This window comes from Petromyzon marinus, chromosome 13 (genome assembly GCF_048934315.1).
Source record: "Petromyzon marinus isolate PM22_M1 ecotype Great Lakes invasive population chromosome 13, UKy_Petmar_22M1.pri1.0, whole genome shotgun sequence".
Classification (NCBI taxonomy): Eukaryota; Metazoa; Chordata; class Hyperoartia; order Petromyzontiformes; family Petromyzontidae; genus Petromyzon; species Petromyzon marinus.
Genome location: NC_133679.1, coordinates 13894105 through 13916734, shown reverse-complemented (window position 1 = coordinate 13916734; position 22630 = coordinate 13894105). Strand labels below are relative to the sequence as shown.

Sequence of the window (22630 nt, the reverse complement as noted above, 5' to 3'; positions counted from 1 at the left end):
GTGAGTTTTTCTCCGGTTTCCTCCTGTGTGGATAAACACTAAATGATTGGCTGGGGGGAAAAAAACATCGTGATATGTAGTGGACCGCAGAGCTTGGTCAATCTTTGGTAGTGACGGGTCACGTCACGTGGTAACTGCTGCTACTGCTGCCTTCCTGCTCCTCGTCTGTGGTTCCTCCTCCTGACGCCTCTGAGTCGTCACCTCTCTCTCTCTGTACGAGAGAGGGCGAACATTGTGTGCCTTACAAGAAGGAAATTATAATTATAACATCGGTGGCGAGTGATATGTGAGCTGGTCGAGCCACCCCCCAACCTTCACCGTCCCGCACTGACCGACGTGAAGTATGGCAAAGAAATCTCCCCCCCCCAACCCCTCGCCCACACCCCCTCCCCCCATGTCTGACAAGGCGTAGTTGTGGCCTTCATTCTGCAGTGGATCGACAGAGGGCAATACATGCCTGTTCAATGTTCCCTGCGGGGATCAAGAGCGGCACCCCTTTCCTCCCGAATGGATTATGGCGTTGCGTTGAAAAATCAGTGTTGAGTCTCCTTCCTTTAAAACGCCTCGCCTGCACGTCATATGTGCTGTCGGCTGATTTCCGTGAAAGGGCATTTCTCAACTTCTTCACGAGTCAAATGTTGCCGCTGGTGCTATCGGAAGGGTCGTATCTCGCCAGAGATATCTCAAGCACCAACCTAAAAATACCACCCAGCACGATCGGATCGTCACGGGGCAGTCTGCGGTCGTTGACGCTCCTGGTTGGTCGCCCTGGCTGTCCCGGCGAGAGAGGACTAGTGTGGGACCTTCCGTCTCGGTCACACAGCCGCGCGCGTTCTCGGGATCGTGGGGGACTGTTGGCATGAGCGAGTGGCGTCCGTGTAAGGCCGGCACGGCACGGCTCGTGCGTGACGGACGTGGTGTGGCCAGGAACACGCGTGGCCACCTGTACATCCCACTGGGGAATTTTTGCGCACAGCGTTGCTAGGCGGTGCCTTTTTTTCTGGTTTTTTTTTGTTCCCGGATGTTTCTGTTGCTCGTCGTCACTTTAAGATGCTTCTTTGTTCGTGTTTTTGTTTGTTGCGCTTGCGCGCGAGTCTAGGGCCGCATCGCTCACAGGGCTACACCTAATAAGTGAAACTGAAAAACTGAAACTAGGTGGCGGTGTTCACACATCGCACCGGGTACTCCATTTTGAGGCAGAGTTGACCTAGGGGAGAGATTGCAGGGCTGGGCACCTCTATCAGCTCCTGAAGAAGGTACCAGCACACGGCGCGAACCGTCGGACATCGTGAACAACACGCCGCCCAGGCCGGCAAAACACAACGGACAGTCGTGCCGCGAGAAAATAAAACCCACAGCCCAACGCAAGTCGTAGTATTGTTGTAGCGGTGGCGACTACGCTGCTACACGTGGCTGCCTGCACTGTAGAGGCAGCAGCGGGGGTTGGTGGATCACCACACAGATGGGGTGAACCTCCCTTCCCCGTGGGCGCCGAGGAGGACGAGCCATACCCTGGATCGCCAGCAGACGACGGTACAGCAAGTGGACTCATCGCCATCTGTTTCTTTATCATCGTCGTTTGTTTAAGTAAGTAATACATAATCGCCATCATTGACTTGGAACAGGGATAGAGCGTTGCCCCCTCGCGTGAGGCGTGGGGTTTCCTCCGGGTGCTCCGGTTTCCTCCTCCTCCCACATGAATAATAAACAAACACGACTCATCATCGTTAAATGGCTGAAAACATCTAAACATAAAAACCTCAAGTTCGTATCATCATCAGCAGCAGGACCCTCCTGAAAAAAGAGCCACAGGATTCAGAGTGTCTCTCCTGCATAAGGCAATGATGATGACGATGACTGCGAATTCATGGTCGTGTGCAGCAGCAGCAGCAGGGATCGTGAGAGGCTGCGGTGGTGGATTGAGGGAGGAGCCTTCATACAGCGGTGGCTAGGAGATGTTAACTACCTCGCCTGGTATACAGGAGGTCAGGAGGTCGTGGGTTTGATCCCGACCCTGATGAAGCCTGCTGCTGTATACTTTGAGTTTGCGTGTCTCTCGCTATCTCTCCCCGTAGTCGCTTGGTTCCCATCCCTCCACGTGCGTCTAAACTACGTGGCTGCTGCTATCAATGTCCACGCGACGATAAGCCAACTTCGTTGAGCCATCATTTGTGGGCCATGTCGCTTGCGAAAAAAATATATAGACCCACACAGTCCACAGCTCAGTGGGACCTTACCTGGTAAAAACAAATATTTTAGTTTTGATCGAGCAGTGGATTGAACACAGCTGCTGCTGCTGCTGCTACTGAGTGGACGGCAGTGGCGTCGTGGATGAGGCGCCCCGTGTGCCCTCCCCCGCGAAGAACGCGAATTGAGGAGGAGGAGGAGGAGAAGGCAGCGGGGACCTCTCCAACCCCGACTCGAGCCTGAGAGGACGAGGGTGGGTGGGGGTGAGGTGGGTGGGGGTGGGGGGTGTTGACGTCACGACGAGAGTCCTTATCTCATCCCTTGCTCTCTCTACCACCCACCCCCTCCTCCACCACCAACCACGCGTCCACACCCCGCCACTTGTACAAGTGATCGTAATTGCCGATCGCAGGCACACACGGGCACACACAGACACACAGACACACGTAGATAGACACCGCGGGTGGTCGCACGAGCGGATACACAGACAGACAGACGGCCAGCGTGCGGCTGCACAGTGTCCGTGTTCTGCAACGCTCCGTTTCGTCTTTCCGCTGTCACTGCCAACGTGGAGACATCGTCTGCCTCATCAGCATCACCACCACCACCACTCCCCCCCGCACACCGTATGGACAGACTCGCGGTGCGGCGCTACAGGCGCGCCTGGCAGAGGAAGGAAGCGACGGCCCGATATGAGAACGGGATACGGTGTTAGTGCGTGAAAGTATATCAGCAGCAGCAGCATCAAGAGTACAGACTGGAGAGAGAGAGCGACAAGGTACACGTGGAACGGCGCAGGTACAAAGGTGAGTGGAGTGTCTCAGGCGCGTGACACCGCGAGACGCACGCGCGCGGAGTGCATCTGGGTTGGTGGTGGTGGTGCAGGTGGTGGGGTGTGGGGGGAATCGACGCAGCCCGCGGGCCAAACACGCGCCGCTACTGCGGTTCGTACCCCTGCCGTGGCCACGGGAAAAGTTGAACAGCCAACTGCTTGTTAAAGGCACGTAAAGTGCCGCGCGGTTACCCCTTCATACCCCAGCCCCTTCATACCCCATCCCCTTCATACCCCAGCCCCTTCATACCCCAGCCCCTTCATCCCCAGCCCCTTCACCCCCTTCACCCCCAGCCCCTTCACCCCCAGCCCCTTCACCCCCTTCACCCCCAGCCCCTTCACCCCCAGCCCCTTCATCCCCTTCATACCCCAGCCCCTTCACCCCCAGCCCCTTCACCCCCAGCCCCTTCATCCCCTTCACCCCCAGCCCCTTCACCCCCAGCCCCTTCATCCCCTTCACCCCCAGCCCCTTCACCCCCAGCCCCTTCACCCCCCCAGCCCCTTCACCCCCCAGCCCCTTCATCCCCTTCACCCCCAGCCCCTTCATCCCACGGCTCCTCGCCAGCAACTGCGGTCCACTCGGACCCCCCCCCGTGTCCTCCCTCCTGGTCACCTTACTACGCTTCCTGGGCATCGCGACCACCCACCATCATCAGCACCACCACCACCCACCATCATCACAACCAACATCACCACCACTATCAACCTCAACATCACCAGCATCACCAACACCACCAGCATCACCACCATCACTCACCATCACAACCAACATCACCACCATCAACTTCAACATCATCACCACCATCAACTTCAACATCATCATCACCACCCACCATGGCCGGCGGCTTGCTAGGATGCTCTGCGCCTTCGTCTATAAGCAATGTTGTGTGTTGATGTGTGTGTGTGTGGATGTGTGTGTGTGTGGATGTGTGTGTGGATGTGTGTGTGTGTGGATGTGTGGATGTGTGTTTGTGGATGTGTGTGTGTGGATGTGTGGGTGTGTGTGGATGTGTGTGTTTGTGGATGTGTGTGTGTGGATGTGTGTGTGCGGGTGAGTAAGTGGGCGATTGAGCGGGCGTGAGCGAGTTGGGTGAGTCTTGTCGTGCTCCTCGCCAACAGCACTTGCCCCAACAGTCTGTCGAGGCTATACGGGGGATCTTTGTCCTTGTCGTTGTGACTTGCAGTCTTGGTGGTGGTTGATGTGTTGGTGAGTTAGTGGCTGAGTAAGGTCAATGAGTGGGTGTGAGTGGGTGAGCGGTGGTGGAGCGGTTAGCGCTACGCTGCGTTATGAACCCGGCGACCCGGGTTCAATTCACCGCTCACGGCCGACACCGCTTACGATTATTTGGACCGGTCCTGGGCCTCCCCTGGTTCGACTCTGCATCGAATGGGTACCTGGTGCGGTGTGTAAACATCACCGCTAGGGAAACAAAGGCGGTCGGGCGTGGTCCGGGCCACCCACCCGTTCGTGTGCCGTTCCGGCCTGCGTAGCTCGTGAACAGCACTTGCCCCATCAGTCTGGTAAGGCTATACGGGGGATCTTTGTCTTTGTTGTTTTTGTGAGTGGATGAGTAGGTGAGTTAGTGTCCATGTTACTTGCATTGTGGTGGTGGTGGTGGTTGATCACAGTGTGGTGGTGGTTGATCACAGGGTGGTGGTGGTGGTGGATGATCACAGGGTGGTGAATGAGACGACACAGTCAGTGTCAGCCAGACACAGTCTTCAACACAGAGCCAACGAGCGAAGTTCGACGTTTCACACACAACAACAACAAAACCACCAGCACAGCAGTTGCCAAAACTTCAACGCGCTGCTCCTTTCTGACAGTGCCGAGTCTGTGGCCGGCCCCACATCTGTTGTTGTTGTTGTTTTATTTGGCTACGTACCTTACCCACCCGCGGGTTAAACAAAAAAAAACGCACACGCTCACCACGACCGCCAGCACCACGGCCGCGAAGCATTGTTGAGTCTGATAAAAAAAAAATTGACACATGACGAAAGCCCCTTCTCCACTCAGGGGGTCAAAGGTCGCTTCGGGCGACGTCTCAGCCGTAGAGGAATCGGTAGCGGCCAAAACATCCCACGAACATTCACCAGATTTTTTTCTGCCCGAACGTTTTTTTTTGTGTGTGTGTGTTTGTTTGTTTGTTGTTCAAACGATTAAAACTCATTCAAACATTTAAACCCGGGTAATCCGCCGAGATGGGACGTCGCACATTTGCAAGAGTGACCCGGGGCGTTTGTTCGGTTGGCGGCGTACGCAGCAAACCACGCCGACGACAACCACGCACGTCTTGAACCTGGAGCTTTGTACGGCGCAGTGCTCTGCATTCGTACATTGGACGCCTACATCCACGGGTGAGCGACCGCCCGATTGAGCAAAGCGGTGGAAGAGTTTACAGATGAAGTAAGTAGAAGGGTTTGCAGGCTGATGAAGTGTTATCATCATCATGGTCGTCAATTAGCATCATCAGCTGTTGACCGGCTGAATGAAGCCATGATGTACCCACTACTGGATGAAGCCCATCCCCCCCCCTCCCATGCTGTCTCTTAGCAAGTCAGGGCGTTATGGGCACCCTCCCGACGCCGACGGGAAATGGAGTCTCGTGATGTCTGCTGCGGTGATCCACCAACCCTTGCCGCTGACTCCTCTGCGGTGCTGGATTCCAGGCAGCTGCGTGCAGCAGCAGCGTCGCCGCCACAGCCGCCGTGCTATGCGTCGCTGTGTTGTACCATTGGCAAATAACAGCATGCACAAGCAGAATAACAACAATCATAATTTACATTGTCAAGTGCCGCATTTCATCCGTAGATCCCACTGCTTCGCCAGCGTGTAGGGAAAGCAGGACATGAACAGAACCTGCAGGGTAAACGGCCACAGCTACAGGGTAAAGGCCAGTCTAAGACAGCGTTACAAAGTGTGGGAGCTGCCCAGTGGCAAAAGCCCGATGATCGCCCCAGGAAACGAGCCTTGACCTCCGAACGCTAACGAGGTCTCGCGGACATCGTTGCTGTAGCGAGACGGATCATTTCCTGTACATATTTGCGGGGCTAACCCACCGGGTGCCTTGTAGGTCAGCAGCAGGGCCTTGTGTCACACATCGTCGGAAATAATTCAGAGCCGAGGTTACCTCCTTGCGATGCCCAGCGCGTGGAGCCGATTCCATCGCTCCATCTCTTGAGGAGGCCGTGTCTCCCGTGGCGTGTTCTCTCCCTCCTTTGGCTGCCATTCTTCCACTGGGCGCGTCCCTCGACCGCCATCCCTTGCCGCCGCGGTGCGTCCAGCGTGAGTCTGCATCCTCTCCGTGACAGTCACATTGGTGCCTCCGATCGATGGCGTTAGCTGCCCGTCGTATCGTCGGGTGCTCGGCACCACACCTGGGCCGACGTTCTGATGTTTGCACAAAGACAAAGATCCCCCGTATAGCCTTCAACAGACTGTTGAGGCAAGTGCTGTTAGGGAGCACCTATGAAGGCCGGTACGGCACACCAGGGGGTGGGTGGCCCCACCGCCTTTGTCTCCCAGTGAAGATGTTTTTACACACCGCACCAGGATCTCATTTGAGGCTGAGTCGACCTAGAGGAGGCCCCAGGACCAGTTCAGAAAATCGTCACTGGTGTTGGCCATAAGCGAGAATCGAACTCTGGTCCACGTATTGGTAGCACAGCGTGCTAACCGCTACACTACCGCTCCCCATATAGATGATTGCACGTACACACAGACACGACTTTGTGCTCATGTACGGCCAAGTCGAGCTAGGAGAGGCCCCAGGACCGGTTTGGTTACCACTGACGTCGTCCAGGGCCGGGGAATCGCACCCAGGTGGGCCACCGCTTCCCGCAATATAAATGCGGCGTGTTTATACACTCGCGTTCGAATGCCAAACCCGTGGCGTGTGCGCGTTACGATTTAGATGAGGCATGTCAACACAAGGTGAGGGCTTCTGTCGGCATCCTTTACCCGGCTGCAGACAGATCTCGGTGTTTTCAACGCGAAACGCTTTCAAAACAGAGAGACGAGGGCCAATGGTGCCCGTGGCTACCCTAGCCAGGAACGCAACTCGAATTTCGTCGTTTTTTTGACCGAGCCTGGCCAAGTTCAAATGTCTTACTTTGCTCCATCATCAACACCACGGGTCAGAAGGAGCCCTTACTTGACCCGTGTGCAATATTTACCGAAGTGTGGCAGACTGACTCGCTAGATAAACACGCGAAGTTCGTAATCGTTTCGACAACGATGGTGATGACGATGAACGTGGTGATGTTTGCGTGTCTAGAGGGGCTTGCATTCACCATCTCAGGTCATCAGCAGCAACAGCAGAAGAAACAGCCATGATCTATCTACTGCTGGAAGGCGGCCTCCCTCGCCTCACCCCTCCTTCCCTCCCAAGCCGTCACCATTTCTCACATGGCAGCCGATTTCATTGCTCCGTCTCCGCGGTGGATGTCCTCTCTCGGGCGCGTTCCATCCTTTGGCTGCTGTCATTCCGTCTTTGGGCCATGACTAACGGCCATTGCCCCGAACCCAACGGACATCGCCCCGAACCCTTGACCAATGGCCATCGGCAGTGAAGGACTGGGACGAACAATTTTGCCCCGAGCGTTTGTTAGCAACACGGGACCCAAATTTCGGTGCGATCCCCATCGGGCCAGTTTGGCGCTTGGTCCAGAAAAAACCTAATTGGACCAGCGAGGAAGGCTCGTTTTGGGGCTGCCCAACATTGTGGGGACTTAACGCCAACCGAGAGCGTGAGTAAGCAATGGGGCGTACACATTAAAGGTAATAAAATATTTCAAGCATAATTTTTTTTTATACACTCTGGTCACATTTGAAATTTGCCCACTGCCACACAGACCGGCTCCACAGGCCCTCGGGATGGACCAGCCCACCGGGCATTTTGTGCTACGGTGGTGAGATGTTAACTACCTCGCCCGATATACAGGGGATCATGGGTTTTGAGTTTGCGTGGCTTTCTCCCCGTGGTCGCGTGGATTTTATCTCCGGTCCTCCGCTTTTTGTCCATATATATTTTTAGAAACATGCGTCTAGAGTATTTGGCTGCTCAAAATTCCACGTGATGATAAACCACTTCGTTGAATACTCTTTGGTATTCTTGGTTCTTTCGGTAAAGTCACCACGTAGAAGGGAAACAATAAAATAATAATAAAAATATATAAATAACATTAAAATCTCACGACGTTTCGGCCACAGCACAAGTAGCCTTCCTCAGGTGAAGAAACAGAACTGTCGGAAAGACAGCGCTCCAATGAACACTGCTAAGCTTGGCAGCGTCTTTTAAGCTGGGTTCTTTCGGTAAAGTCACGTAGGTATAAAATAATAGGAATTAAATCACGACGTTTCGGGCGCAGCACAGGTGCCCGTCATCAGGTGGAACAACCACAGCAAGAAACAAATTGCTGAAGTGGGCAAAAGGTTGTTCCAACTGATGACGGGCACTTGTGTTGCGCCCGAAACGTCGTGATTTAATTTATTTTATTTTCTACCCACGTGACTTTACCGAAAGAACCAACGAGTATGGATCCCTGCAGTCACGAAAACTTCAAATCAAGATTCACTTCGTTGAACTATTTTTATGGTCAGGTCGCTTCTGAAAAAGAGCTGTATAGTTCAGTGGGCCTTACTTGCTAACATAAAAAAAAATAGTTTTCGTTTAGGGCTTCCCTATGACCAGTCCCAGCCTGGCCTTCACCCCTAACCCTTGACCAACGACCATCGTCCCTCACTCTAGCGACGGGTTCAGCCCAAGCCCTACCTTCTGTTCTCTGCACACAACAAAGCTGCTTTATCTTCGACGAGTGGAATCTGCCGTTACGTGACACTTAAAGTGCAGACTCCGTGGAATACTGTATTAAGATAGCAACTTGTAAATTCCAACCCGTGTCCCCCATATAGCCTTTGACAGACTCTTGGGGCAAGTGTTGTTAGCACAGAGCACGTGATGAAGGCCGGCACGGCACATTAGGCATTGGGTGGTCACGGGTGGCTGTATTCTATTTGTTAATCGTGGAGGCTTCGAACAAACGCCTCCTCATTCGAGACACAAACATCATCGCACGCCTCCTCCGGTGGTGTAAGGCATCAACCACGTCACAACATCAGCAGCTGGCCGATGCTGCACCGGGTCTCCTTCGTGAATGAGAAAATGAAAGACGCGAGCCACAATGGTGGGACCTGCGGCCATGCAACCCAAACTCAGTAAAATGTAGCAAACCCATAGAGACACACGGAGATACATGCTCATAGAGATGCATAGAGTTACATGTCCTACTGGGTGAAAAAGAGCTTCATAGCTCATCGGATTCCTCCAATCTAAATAAAGATTTTGATTTTCACATATAGTTAGTTACATGATTAACAACAGTCGTGCTTTCATGTCCATGCAACGCAAGCTACGGAGCGCACAGTAACCCCACTGTGGTAGTCTGTGCTCCTTCAGCGCTCCTTCAACGCAGTAGGAGGAACAGCAAAACGACACGGACTCTCTCTCTCTCTCTCTGCTGAAGCCCTCTCGTCGTGGCCAGCAGTCTCTCTCGACATTGGCATCCAGCTCATGCAAAATAGGGATACACAGAGACCCATAGAGATACATAGAGACCCATAGAGATACATAGAGACCCATAGAGATACATAGAGACCCATAGAGATACATAGAGACCCATAGAGATACATAGAGACCCATAGAGATACATAGAGACACATTGAGATACATAGGGACACAGTGAGATACATAGAGGCCCATAGAGATACATAGAGACCCATAGAGATACATAGAGACCCATAGAGATACATAGAGACACATTGAGATACATAGGGACACAGTGAGATACATAGAGACCCATAAAGATACATAGAGACCCATAGAGATACATAGATACCCATAGAGATACATAGAGACCCATATAAATACATAGAGACCCACAGAGATTCATAGAGACCCATAGAGATTCATAGAGACCCATAGAGATACATAGAGACCCATAGAGATACATAGGGACACAGTGAGATACATAGAGACCCATAGAGATACATAGAGACCCATAGAGATACATAGGGACACAGTGAGATACATAGAGACCCACAGAGATACATAGAGACCCATAGAGATACATAGAGACCCATAGAGATACATAGGGACACAGTGAGATACATAGAGACCCACAGAGACACGTCGAGATGCATTAAAGACAAGCCACAGGAGTGAGGCCATGCAACCCAAACTATGGCCCACACAGGAACCCCACTGTGGTCTGCGCTCCTTCAACGGAGGAGGAACAGCGGACACGACACGAACTCTCTCTCTGATGAAGCCCTCTCGTCGTGGCCAGCAGCAGCAGCAGGACCTCGACATAGGCATCGAGCTCCTGAGCATCAGGTTTGCTGCTGCCTTCGCACGATTAGAATAGTCGAGTCCTTTAACACAGGGAGCGGGGGGGGGGGTAGATGGGCGTGGGGAGGGGGGCTCTGGTGACACCGCCACCAAACAATGGCTGGAATTTGAGATGGCTCTGCCAATAAACGCCATCTCGCTCGCTCGTAGCTCGTTACTTCCCAACCGAATGTAGCAAATATAAAAAAAAACTTCCGCTTGTCACGCCAGGGGAGGGATAGAGCGGCACCCCGTCACCGGAGAGACAAAGACGGCTGGGGGAGTCGCGGTGTCTCAGCGAATTCGGTAAACAAGGCGGCAGTAAGGGAGGGCACCCGGGGGGGACAGGGGGGGGGGGTGACCCAAATCATCATGCATCTGTGGGTGATGTAGAGACTCGGGGTGAAATTATTCAAATCGATGTTGAGAATACAAATAACATACATCATTAGGGAATTCGCCTCCTTCACAGACCTGTCCCTCTGCATGCAAAACAAGTGTTTTTGTTTTCACACATCCCATGAGCCACACGGTCTTCTGAAAATCAATTCAGCATGACGGTCCGATTCGAGAGATATATTTTTCTGTGTGAACTAAACACTACGGTGATTAATTAACTCAAAACTATGTTTTTAGTTTACCAGTTAAGGTTCGCCGGGCCGTATAGCTTTTTTGCAGAAGCGACCTGGCCACAAATTATAACTTAACAAAGTGGCTTATCGTGTGGAAATGTACATCAGCCAAAAACTCCAAACGCCATGATGTTGTTTATAAATGTGGAGGGGAAAACCGACCCGGAGAAAGATTCCACGGGGAGAGACACACGCAAACTCGAAATAGACAGCAGGCGTCAGGGTCGTCATCGTACCCACAACCTCCCGCAAACCAGGCGAGGTAGTTAACATCTCCTAGCCACCGTGGCGCAGCGTCTCCGGTGGCTGCAGGAGTGACTCGAGGGCCCATTCACAGGAGCAGCATCAGCAGCAAGCAAGCAGCGCATGCGGGGTGCTGTTGACGAATCGAGACGCGGACGATTCGATTCCCTGCATCGCGTCATTCGACCCCGTGCGTCACGCGGCGTATGGCTGATGTAGATGCAGAGCAGCAGTGGATAGATCGTGGCTGTTGCTGCTGCTGCTGACGACGATGACCTGAGCTGGTGAATGCAAGCCACTCTAGACACGCAAACACATCCCGTCGTCGTCGTTATCTGAACGATCACGACCACGAGGCTGAGAACCAGGGCCTTAGAGGTGACACGGTGAGCGATGACGCGGTGTGGTGACCTCCACAGGAACGTTGATTGTGGTTGACCTTGAACTTGAGCCGTATCTCCAGCCGTGGAAGATGACTTTGAATGTATGTATGTTGAACGTCGTTGACACCGTGAGCAGCTGACAGTGAGACAACAAACTAAACACAAAAAGGAGTTTCTAATGTCGATTATTTAAAAGTGCATAGCTCCAGTGGCTTCCTAACATCGGAAGGAAGAGCGTTCCAGACGGCCGCAGAAGCGCATCTGAAAGCGCCGCGTGATTGTAGTGACCGCCTTTGTTCGATGGCGAGCCAAACGAGGCCTGTACCTCGCGACAAACTACCAGTCGAGACGTATCCATGATTCTCTGTCTCCACGAGTCTCTGTGTGTCCATGAGTCTCTATGTGTCTCCATGAGTCTCTATGTGTGTCCATGAGTCTCTATGTGTCTCCACGATTCTCTATGTGTGTCCATGAGTCTCTATGTGTCTCCATGAGTCTATATGTGTCTCCATGAGTCTCTATGTGTCTCCATGAGTCTCTATGTGTGTCCATGAGTCTCTATGTGTCTCCATGAGTCTCTATGTGTGTCCATGAGTCTCTATGTGTCTCCATGTGTCTCTATGTGTGTCCATGAGTCTCTGTGTCTCTGCGAGTCTCTATGTGTCTCCATGAGTCTTTATGTGTGCCCATGAGTCTCTATGTGTGTCCACGAGTCTCTATGTGTCTCCATGTGTCTCTATGTGTGTCCATGAGTCTCTGTGTCTCCACGAGTCTCTATGTGTCTCCATGTGTCTCTATGTGTCTCTATGAGTCTCTATGTGTCTCCACGAGTCTCTATGTGTCTCCATGAATCTGAAAGCGCCGCGTGGTGTGGTGACCACTGTCTTTGTTCGATGGTTCGCCAAAAGCCACTGCGAAGATGAGCCGATTGCCACTGGCCGAGGGGGTCAATCAACCACCAAAGACAACGATCCCCCGTCTTGCCTTAAAGTACTTTTGGGGACAAGTGCTCAAAAGTACTGTTAGCGAGTAGCACCTGTGAAGGTCGGCACACACGGTCCATGAATTTTCAAAGCCAAGGTGCCCCTCGGCAGGCGGGTCAGCTCACACACAGAAGCTGTGGTCCATGGCAGGGGGCATGGGATATTGGGTTGGATTTGTGGTTGAGGACGCTACGAGCGAGTGGGTTTGCTCGTGCAGGTGTGTCTCATCTGGGAGGGCCTTAGTTGTCAATTTTTATTTTTTAAAGAGTGAGAACTATTTATCCAGGAAATAGCCTCCCCGAGTTTCGAGAATCTTTATATCGCGGGATCCTTCCACAATGGGGATTTTCGGCCATCAATTCCTTGGGGAGTGAGAGTTGGCCCAGTCCCCGCTCAGATAATCGTCAGAAATTCTGGCCGCCAAAGGGAATGACCAGACTCTGGTCGCCGGGTTCGTAGCTCAGTGCGCTTACCGCTGCACCACAAAAGACAAACATCCCCCCGTATAGCCTTGACAGACTGTTGGGGCAAGTGCTGTTAGCAAGCACCTGTGAAAGCCGGCACGGCACACGAGAGGGGGGTGTGACCGCCTTTGTCTCCCCAGTAGTGACGACATGTGCACATCGCACCAGGGTACTCATTTGAGGCTGAGTCGACCTAGGGGAGGCCCATGACCGGTTCAGATAATCGTCGCCGGCATTGGCCGCGAGCCGGAATGATCGAACTCGGGTCGCCAGGGTTCAAGACAAAGACAAAGATCCCCCGTACAGCCTTAACAGGCTGTAGGGGGCAAGTGCTGTTAGCGAGCACCTATGAAGGCCGGAACGGCACACGAGGGGGTGGGTGGCCAGCACCACGCCCGACCGCCTTTGTCTCCCTAGTGGCAATGTTTACACACCGCACTAGGTACTCATTTGAGGCTGAGTCGACCTAGGGGAGGCCCGGGACCGGTTCAGATAATCGTCACTGGTGTTGGCCGTGAGCGGGGAATCGAACCCGAGTCGGCAGGTTCATAGTGCAGCGCAGCGTGGCGCTAACCGCTACACCACCGCTCCCCAAGACACACACACAGACACTCACCGACACACACCCGCTCGCCTTTGCCGTTCTCATCAGCGAGCGGACGGATAAACGTCGCGCTTACCTGGCGGCAACCGAGCGGCGTTGCCATTGTGCGGCACGCACACGGCGACTGCCACGGGCGGCTTTCCAGTCGAAGGGCTCATGTGACAACAAAAAAACAAACGGTGCCAAGGGAAGACAGAAAAAAAAACCCAATTTGTGTTGACTTTTACATCGTGGCCTTCATTCAGTAGGCTGCAAATTAAAAACACACACACACAGGTACACACAGGTACACACACACACAGGTACACACACACAGGTACACACACAGGTACACACACACACAGGTACACACACACAGGTACACACACACAGGTACACACACACACACAGGTACACACACACAGGTACACACACACAGGTACACACACACACACAGGTACACACACACAGGTACACACACACAGGTACACACACACACACAGGTACACACACACAGGTACACACACACATAGGTGTACACACACACACAGGTACACACACACATAGATACACACACACAGGTACACACACACAGGTACACACACACAGGTACACACACAGGTACACACACAGATACACACACACATAGGTACACACACACAGGTACACACACATAGGTACACACACACAGGTACACACACAGGTACACACACACAGGTACACACACAGGTACACACACACAGGTACACACACACTGGTACACACACACACACAGGTACACACGCACAGGTACGTACACACACACAGGTACACACACAGGTACACACACAGGTACACACACACACAGGTACACACACACAGGTACACACACACAGGTACACACACACAGGTGCAGCTGCAGGCGTGGGGATCCGTGGCGGGGAGAGTGTGCAGGCGGTGCAGCTGCTCCCACCAGGAGCCGGAGGAGGCTCAGGTGTCCAGGATACGAAGATGGAGGAGGAGGAGGGGTGGTGGAAAAAGCGGCCAGCCCGTTCCACGAATTGCCCCAGAGCCGATGCCAACGCGCGCCGTTGCTGCTGCTGCTGCTGCTACGCTACCGCCCCTACAATGAGACGCGGGCTCACAAACCACACAGCTATTGTACAATTACAGCTATAGTAGTTACACGCGTGGGCCGCGTGTCCAGGGGCTGTCTGGGTTAATGAGTGGGGGGAAACATACTTTTAAGTGCCTTTCATGCATGTTCAACTTCTTTCGCGCCGTACGTAGCCAACCGGGGGAAGGACAACAAATTAAACACAAGAAGCAGTTCTAAAGAAATGAGTTTTCAATCTAGATGATGATTTAGAAGTGCGTAGCTCCCATTGGCTTCCTAATATTGGAAGGAAGAGCGTTCCAGACGGCCGCGGAAGCGCATCCTAAAGCGTGCGATGAGGTGACCAGCGTCTTTGTTCGATGGCAAGCAGCCAAAAGCCGTCGCTGCGAGGATGAACATTCATAATAGAGGTTTTTGGGGGTTAGGTCACGTAAATATAAATGTGTCGTTAATCCGCCACCACCTGACACAGCCAATTAGTAAGGTTGGTCACATAAACAGAACGTGGCCAATTCGTTACTTGTACAGCAAACCGGGGTGTTGAAGAGCAAATCCGTTGTGGATTCACGAATGAAAGCTCAGCGAGATGGCTTATCATCGCGTGGAAATGTGTCGTAGCCAAACGCTCTAAAAGCGTGGATGTTGATTTATAAATGTAGAGGGCAAAACCCGGACGACCCAGAGAAAAATCCACGCGACCACGGGGAGAGAGAGAGAGACACGCAAACTCCACATATACAGCAGGCATCAGGGTCAGGATTGAACCCACGACCTCCTGTATACCAGGCGAGGTAGTTAACATCTCCTAGCCACCGTGATGATGATGAGAGAGACACACAAACTCCAAATATACAGCAGGCATCAGGGTCAGGATTGAACTCACGACCTCCTGTATACCAGGCGAGGAAGTTAATATCTCCTAGCCACTGTGACGCCCCTTCTTTATATATTTGTTTTTATCAATACCCAGGGCTGCACATTTGTATTGTTATTATTGTTACAAGGGCGCTGCATTTTCCCAGGCGCCCTGCTGTAGATGTTTTGCCGCACAGCTGCCAAGCCAAACATTTAACTTTTCATTCCCAGGGCTTAAAATGTGAGATATCATTTTTTTTAAATAACAATTTAGTGGGATGTTTGTGGGGTTTTTTTTTTATCGGAGATTGCGCTGTGACGGTCGACTTATCGCGCTTGAGAACCCCATCAGACGCGTCCTACTGCACGCACATCGGCGCGACGTCCGACGTTTCGCTCCACGTACCTCTTCACGACAACGGCGATAGCGCCGTGCAAACCCTCCGGAGGAACTCCTCGTACGGGGGGGGGGGTGGGGGATGGGGCGGAATTCCCACCTACCGCTTTGTAGGAGCGCAGCTTTCACCGAAAAATGTTTTGTGTGTGTAAGCGTCACGGGATACAGCTCGGCCGGCACCTTGTTGGCGTGTGTCCCCCACCTGCCGTGTGGACACACGGCCCCCCCCCTCCACCCCCCCCCCCTCCGGCAAAACAAAACAAACAAAAAAATCCACAGCGCCACCGAAAATTACCCGAGATGGCAATTAACCGGTTTCCTCCGCAGTCCAACGTCACCGTGCTGTGGGAGACGCCACGGGGTTAGCTGCAACCTGCCTGGACAACAACAGAATGAGAAGCCGCGAACACCGACTCGGACCGTGGCATGTCGTGCCAGATGCCATCACGGGCGGCAGCTGCCACGGCGTGCGGTGAAAGGGCGACTCGCGTACCGCAGACTCGCTCGGGGGGGGGGACACACGAGAGAGTTGGGGGGGGGGGCAGAACGGGGGTTGAGGAGCACAGAGTAGTGTGGCAAAGTGCCGCACTTTGCTCTCTCTCGCTGTCATCTCACTCTCATGTCTCTCTCTCTCGGTCTCTCTCACTTTCTTGCTCGCTCTCTCATGAGCTCATCTTTCTTTCACTCTCACTCTCTCGGTCTCTCTCCCTCTCTCTCTTACTCTCATCTCTCTGTCGCTTTGGCTCTCTCTCTCTCTCTCGATCTCTCTCGGTCTCTATCTCTCTCACCTTTCTCGCTCTCTCTCTCTTACTCTTCTCATCTCTCTGTCGCTCTAGCTCACTCTCGATCTCTCTCTGGCTCTCTCGGTCTCTATCTCTCTCACCTTTCTCGCTCTCTCTCTCTTACTCTCATCTCTCTGTCGCTCTCTCTCTCGATCTCTCTCTGGCTCTCTCGGTCTCTATCTCTCTCACCTTTCTCGCTCTCTCTCTCTCTTACTCTCATCTCTCTGTCGCTCTAGCTCTCTCTCTCTCTCTCAATCTCTCTCGATCTCTCTTGCGCGCCCTCACTCGCTATCGCCTCTCTCTTTCTCTCTCGCCTCTCTCTTTCTCTCTCGTCTCTCCGTGCCGTGTCTCTGCAGGACTCCGTGGGGTTTGGGGTTACGCGCCAGAGCTGTCGTGCGGCGCCCCGATGCCGTGCCACCTGTCACTCGGCCGCGATTGTCCGACGTTTCCCCTCCACGTGCCGGACCGGTTTCGACATCCAGTATCTCATCGGCAGAGTCAGGCTCGCTCGAACTGATCCCGGTGAACTGTGAGACGTGCGTAAGGGGCAAAAGAAAATCCCTCGTTGCACGTACGCATGTTGAACTTATTTCGCACCGTACGTAGCCAACGGTGCTAATCGGAGGTGAGGTGGAAGGACGACAACGGCCTCCGTGAGCCACGCCCGAGTGTCACGTGGCCACGCCCACACGGCCACTAGCACCGCCCGCACAGGGAACGGCCACTGCACGCGTAGCCCCGCCCCCTTGCCGGTACTCGCGGGGGAAGGACAACGAAATAATCACTAAAAGCAGTTCTGAATAAGAATAAAATAATAAAATAGTAAAATAAAATAACACAGTAAAATTCTCACGACGTTTCGGCCACAACGTCGTGAGAATTTTATCGTGTCATTCTATTTTATTATTTTATTCTCATTCTACGTGACTTCACAGAAAGAACCAAAGAAGATGAATCCTTGCAGTCACGAAAGCTTTAAATCGAAATTCAGTTCTGAATAAACGGGTTTTCATATTCTTGGTTCTCTCGGTAAAGTCACGTAGACAGAAAACAAAAATTTAAGTTAAAAGCACAAAACCCGTGACGTTTTGATGGCAACAGAAGCGGTCTTCTTCTCTCCACCTGAAGAAGACCGCTTCCGTTGCCATCAAAACGTCGTGGGATTTTTGCTTTTCATTTAGATTTTTGTTTTCTATCTCCGTGACTTTACCGAGAGAACCAAGAATATGAACTCCTGCAGTCACGAATGTTTTAAGTCTAAATTAGTCTTTCAATTTAATATCGTGGTATAGTGTATAGTAGTGTAGTGTATAGTGTGCGGTATAGTAGTGTTGCGTATTGTGTAGTGTATAGTAGTGCAGTGTAGTGTATAATGTAGTGTAGAGCAGTGTAGTGTATAATAGTGGAGTTTTTAGTAGTGTAGTGGAAAGTGTAGTGTATAGCAGTGCAGTGTAGAATAGTGGAGTGTATAGTACTATAGTGTATAGTAGTGGTGTGTAGTGTATAATGTATAGTAGTATAGTGTATAGTAGTATAGTGTATAGTAGTATAGTGTATAGTAGTATAGTGTACAGTAGTGTATAGTTGTATATAGTAGTGTAGTGTAAAGTGTAGTGTATAGTAGTGTAGTGTATAGTGTAGTGTATAGTAGTATAGTGTATAGTAGTATAGTGTATAGTAGTGTATAGTAGTATAGTGTATAGTAGTGTAGTGTATAGTAGTATAGTGTATAGTAGTATAGTGTATAGTAGTGTATAGTAGTATAGTGTATAGTAGTGTATAGTAGTATAGTGTATAGTAGTGTAGTGGAAAGTGTAGTGTATAATAGTGTATAGTAGTATAGTGTATAGTAGTATAGTGTATAGTAGTATAGTGTATAGTAGTGTAGTGTATAGTAGTGTATAGTAGTGTATAGTAGTATAGTGTATAGTAGTGTAGTGTATAGTAGTATAGTGTATAGTAGTATAGTGTATAGTAGTGTATAGTAGTATAGTGTATAGTAGTGTATAGTAGTATAGTGTATAATAGTGTATAGTAGTATAGTGTATAGTAGTGTAGTGTATAGTAGTGTATAGTAGTATAGTGTATAGTAGTGTAGTGTATAGTAGTATAGTAGTGTATAGTAGTATAGTGTATAGTAGTGTATAGTAGTATAGTGTATAATAGTGTATAGTAGTATAGTGTATAGTAGTATAGTGTATAGTGTAGTGTATAGTAGTATAGTGTATAGTAGTGTATAGTAGTATAGTGTATAGTAGTGTAGTGTATAGTAGTATAGTGTATAGTAGTATAGTGTATAGTAGTGTATAGTAGTATAGTGTATAATAGTGTATAGTAGTATAGTGTATAATAGTGTATAGTAGTATAGTGTATAGTAGTATAGTGTATAGTAGTATAGTGTATAGTAGTGTAGTGTATAGTAGTATAGTGTATAGTAGTATAGTGTATAGTGTAGTGTATAGTAGTATAGTGTATAGTAGTGTATAGTAGTATAGTGTATAGTAGTATAGTGTATAATAGTGTATAGTAGTATAGTGTATAGTAGTGTAGTGTATAGTAGTGTATAGTGTATAGTAGTGTAGTGTATAATAGTGTATAGTAGTATAGTGTATAATAGTGTATAGTAGTATAGTGTATAGTAGTATAGTGTATAGTAGTGTATAGTAGTATAGTGTATAGTAGTATAGTGTATAGTAGTATAGTGTATAGTAGTGTAGTGTATAGTAGTATAGTGTATAGTAGTATAGTGTATAGTAGTGTATAGTAGTATAGTGTATAATAGTGTATAGTAGTATAGTGTATAGTAGTGTATAGTAGTATAGTGTATAGTAGTATAGTGTATAGTAGTGTATAGTAGTATAGTGTATAGTAGTATAGTGTATAGTAGTGTATAGTAGTATAGTGTATAGTAGTGTATAGTAGTATAGTGTATAGTAGTGTATAGTTGTATAGTGTATAGTAGTATATAGTAGTATAGTGTATAGTGTATAGTAGTGTAGTGTATAATAGTGTATAGTAGTATAGTGTATAGTAGTGTATAGTAGTATAGTGTATAGTAGTATAGTGTATAGTAGTGTAGTGTATAGTAGTATAGTGTATAGTAGTGTATAGTAGTATAGTGTATAGTAGTATATAGTAGTATAGTGTATAGTAGTGTATAGTAGTATAGTGTATAGTAGTGTATAGTAGTGTAGTGTATAGTAGTGTATAGTAGTATAGTGTATAGTAGTATAGTGTATAGTAGTATAGTGTATAGTAGTGTAGTGTATAGTAGTGTATAGTAGTATAGTGTATAGTAGTGTAGTGTATAGTAGTATAGTGTATAGTAGTATAGTGTATAGTAGTGTATAGTAGTATAGTGTATAGTAGTGTATAGTAGTATAGTGTATAATAGTGTATAGTAGTATAGTGTATAGTAGTGTAGTGTATAGTAGTGTATAGTAGTATAGTGTATAGTAGTGTAGTGTATAGTAGTATAGTGTATAGTAGTGTATAGTAGTATAGTGTATAGTAGTGTATAGTAGTATAGTGTATAATAGTGTATAGTAGTATAGTGTATAGTAGTATAGTGTATAGTGTAGTGTATAGTAGTATAGTGTATAGTAGTGTATAGTAGTATAGTGTATAGTAGTGTAGTGTATAGTAGTATAGTGTATAGTAGTATAGTGTATAGTAGTGTATAGTAGTATAGTGTATAATAGTGTATAGTAGTATAGTGTATAATAGTGTATAGTAGTATAGTGTATAGTAGTATAGTGTATAGTAGTATAGTGTATAGTAGTGTAGTGTATAGTAGTATAGTGTATAGTAGTATAGTGTATAGTGTAGTGTATAGTAGTATAGTGTATAGTAGTGTATAGTAGTATAGTGTATAGTAGTATAGTGTATAATAGTGTATAGTAGTATAGTGTATAGTAGTGTAGTGTATAGTAGTGTATAGTGTATAGTAGTGTAGTGTATAATAGTGTATAGTAGTATAGTGTATAATAGTGTATAGTAGTATAGTGTATAGTAGTATAGTGTATAGTAGTGTATAGTAGTATAGTGTATAGTAGTATAGTGTATAGTAGTATAGTGTATAGTAGTGTAGTGTATAGTAGTATAGTGTATAGTAGTATAGTGTATAGTAGTGTATAGTAGTATAGTGTATAATAGTGTATAGTAGTATAGTGTATAGTAGTGTATAGTAGTATAGTGTATAGTAGTATAGTGTATAGTAGTGTATAGTAGTATAGTGTATAGTAGTATAGTGTATAGTAGTGTATAGTAGTATAGTGTATAGTAGTGTATAGTAGTATAGTGTATAGTAGTGTATAGTTGTATAGTGTATAGTAGTATATAGTAGTATAGTGTATAGTGTATAGTAGTGTAGTGTATAATAGTGTATAGTAGTATAGTGTATAGTAGTGTATAGTAGTATAGTGTATAGTAGTATAGTGTATAGTAGTGTAGTGTATAGTAGTATAGTGTATAGTAGTGTATAGTAGTATAGTGTATAGTAGTATATAGTAGTATAGTGTATAGTAGTGTATAGTAGTATAGTGTATAGTAGTGTATAGTAGTGTAGTGTATAGTAGTGTATAGTAGTATAGTGTATAGTAGCGTATAGTAGTATGCATATTGAACTTCTTTTGCACCATACGTAGCCAACCGTACTAATCTGAGGTGCGGGGGAAGGACAACAATCTTTAAGAAGTGGGGTCCCTAGTTCGATGCAAAACGAATACTACGAACAAAAAAACCACGATAGATTGGCGCCTGATTGGCTCACAAGTGACGACATCACATTTATGCCCCGCTCTATTTAAGACTTATCCACCACTCTGGCTGTCGACGATTGCTGCTGGTTGTAATCACTGGCGAAGGTCATGGTATTCGAATGGTAAATGTTGTGGGTTTACTCTCGAACACACCGGTGTGCTGAAGTAGTAACTAATTGGCGCGTTTTGTTTACGTGACAAACCCCGAACTGATTGGCTGTGTCGGGTGGTGGCGGGTTTAACGACACGTTAAAATGGGATGCATGAAATGCAAGCTAAACATTGATTATGAAATGAAGACTAAAAAAAGTAATGACAGCACTCTCCTTGTAAACAAGGCGCTGTCCTCGAGACAGCCTGATCCCTTCACCTGATGAAGGCTGCTTGTGTTGTGGCCGAAACGTCGTGATTTTTGTTGTTTTATTTTTTACCTACGTGACTTTACCGAATAGAACCAAAGAGTATGGATCCTTGCAGTCACGAAAGCTTCAAATCTAGAATTAAATCTAGAAAGGCTACGGGCGACGGTTGATGGACACACGCGGTATCCCACGTGCCCTCTCCTTGTGCCGCGGTGTTGTTCAGCACGATTGTCCGACGTTTCGCTCCACGTGCCCCAACCACGTAGGGGGCGGCGCGGTGAGGGGCATGGGGCGGATGTGATTGACCATACTTCACCGCACCGGTCGACGCAGTTTGGTTAAAGGGGCGTGCGCCCAGGACGCGTTTGACTAATCGCTCGCTACCGACGTCAGCCAACGGGGCGCGCAAATCGACATCGGGTGACCGGGGTCATAGGGCAGAGTACTGTACGTAGAACTTCTTTCGCAACGTACGTAGCCAGCCGTGCTAATCGGAGGTGCGATGAAACGTGACCCTAGGAAGCCCCCCCCCCCCGCTCCCCCCCAGGGTATTCGCCCCCTACCCCTTCTTCAGGAGCTGTCCCCTTGAAACGAGCTGACAACCGCCATGGTGACCCCACGCGGATGACCCCGGCGCTCCGGAGCCAACGCGACCCAGCGGCTTTGTTGGAGCACGCCGGCTC

The 22630-nt window shown here is 49.2% G+C and overlaps 1 protein-coding gene across 1 annotated transcript in view; it reads left to right on the top strand.

The window, feature by feature from the left end:
* Window positions 1-2490: 2490 nt before the first annotated feature.
* Window positions 2491-22630, top strand: part of LOC116942072 (coronin-2B-like) — an 86322-nt gene continuing 66182 nt past the window's right edge. Inside the window, exon 1 of the mRNA XM_032953630.2 lies at window positions 2491-2993. The gene's annotated coding sequence lies outside the window, so the exon portion shown is untranslated. The remainder of the gene's footprint in view (window positions 2994-22630) is intronic.